Below are 2,237 nucleotides of genomic sequence, written 5' to 3' on the forward strand. Positions count from 1 at the left end.
GATCTCGACCTTGACTTTGACTCTTGATTACGACCACGATCACGACCAAGTAACGACGCCAGTCGACGACGAACGGTTTCGCAAGCCGTGTATAGTCGCTCGAGACGTAGCTTTGCCTGCTATTACGTGATTCTGCGGCATATTCTCTTCTCTCTCCGTCGTCCTTTCTTTCTACCGCTCTGTCCTTCTCGCACGCGCTATCGGCGACCCGTAGCGGTCCTCGTCTAAACCAACGTTCTTCGGTTATATTTACCGAGTTCTTCGCCCTGTTCCTGCAATTTCGAATTCGAATTAGCCAATCCGTGGCAGATAGGCTGTCCAGTTAGGTACGATGAACGGATTTGTGCCTTCGGATGATGCTTATCGATGATGATGATCCTTATGCGAGATGATAGAATTCGAAGATGGTGCAGGAAGCTAACCTCTCGCACCGGTATTATAATTACGAAATATCGGAGCGTTTTATTTTAGCTTGTCACGATACATGTACGTGGTTGAAATTATGCTACCTTATAGATTTTGCATATGTTTCGTTCGTGCTGCAGCGTGGTGTGCATGAAAAACTCGTGACGCACTAGCCTCGTTGTTACAGAGCAAGAGGTTAACAGTAAATTTATTACGATTCGAATGACCGTTCTCAAACTTTTGATGGAAAGTTACGCGTTTAGCGTTATCGCGTATGACTGGTCTTTACTCTTCAGTATCCTTTCGCGTTGTCATCCACTGATCATTCGACCGACGTACGGCATTCCTATTCGTCCTTGCGGCTATATAAGTGGGTCCGGGCCCATCAGCTTTGGCATCGAGACTTCGTAATTTTCGTCATTTTAAATACCATCCGATTTTCCCTAACTCGATCAGGAGTTAACCTCAACCTGCATCTACGATCGGTAGATAGTACCTGTAACCTGTAATTCGACTAGCTTTTGCGGTAGAAAATTCAGAAAAATCCCGAAGATCCAGAATGTATTATCGATCGTGTTTCCCTATTTGCGACGATTTCCGGTCTCTTCCTCGCCGAGGAGCTCGAGGAAACACTAGCCCCGATGACGAGGAATGGCGCAGTAGCTGAAACCGAGATCAATCGTTGGTCTAGACACGCGTGCACGGGCTGTGTGTACGATCGAATGCATAATCGTTACGCAGCGATGATGAAGGAGAAGTGACGTCCTGGTAAAAGACGGTGAATCGGGTATCGGCGAGTTAATAAGGGAACGCTGCGAGAGGAGAAAGCAGGCGCTCTCTTCTCGCTGGACCACTTTTCATGAATTCGCGCGTTCCTTGGGCGAGTTCGCGAGAGTATCGAGCGAATAAATCGGTGTGCACGATATCGTCCGATCTCTGGGGATCATTTTCGGTGTTACCAGACAGTTTTGGTACCATCTCAGTGGTTTCAAAGTCCAGTGATACCAAAGTCTAGTGGTGCTAAGGCTCAATGGTACCAAGGTTTGGTATTACCAAGGTCCAGTGGTGCCTAGGTCCAGTAATGCCTAGATCCAGTGGTGCCTAAGTCCAATGGTGCCTAGATCCAGTGGTGCCTAGGTCCAGTGGTACCAAGGTCCAGTGGTGCCTAGGTCCAGTGGTGCCTAGGTCCAATGATACCTAGGTCCAGTGGTGCCTAAGTCCAGTGGTGCCTAGGTCCAGTGGTGCCTAGGTCCAGTGGTGCCTAGGTCCAATGATGCCTAGGTCCAGTGGTGCCTAGATCCAGTGGTACCAAGGTCCAGTGGTGCCTAAGTCCAGTGGTACCTAGGTCCAGTGGTACCTAGGTCCAGTGGTACCTAGGTCCAGTGGTACCTAGGTCCAGTGGTGCCTAGGTCCAATGATGCCCAGGTCTAGTGGTGCTTAGGTCCAGTGGTGCCTAGGTCCAGTGGTGCCTAGGTCCAGTGGTGCCTAGGTCCAATGATGCCTAGGTCCAATGATGCCTAGGTCCATTGGTGCCTAGGTCCATTGGTGCCTAGATCCAGTGATACCAAGGTCCAATGGTACCAAGGTCTAGTGGTGCCAAGGTGCACTGGTACCAAGGTGCAGTGGTGCCAAGGTGCACTGGTACCAAGGTGCACTGGTACCAAGGTGCCGTGGTACCAAGGTCCATTGGTACAAATTCCGCCAGTGATCCCGTGATTCAGGTACCTCGAACGTTCGCGATACAGGTGTCGCGCTTATCGCGATCGCTCTGGACCCCTCCGTTCCTCTTGCAGGAGAGTGGTGCCAAGGTGCACTGGTACCAAGGTGCACTG

The sequence above is a fragment of the Eufriesea mexicana genome, unplaced genomic scaffold, assembly GCF_001483705.2.
Source record: "Eufriesea mexicana isolate 0111107269 unplaced genomic scaffold, ASM148370v2 scaffold6616, whole genome shotgun sequence".
Lineage (NCBI taxonomy): Eukaryota > Metazoa > Arthropoda > Insecta > Hymenoptera > Apidae > Eufriesea > Eufriesea mexicana.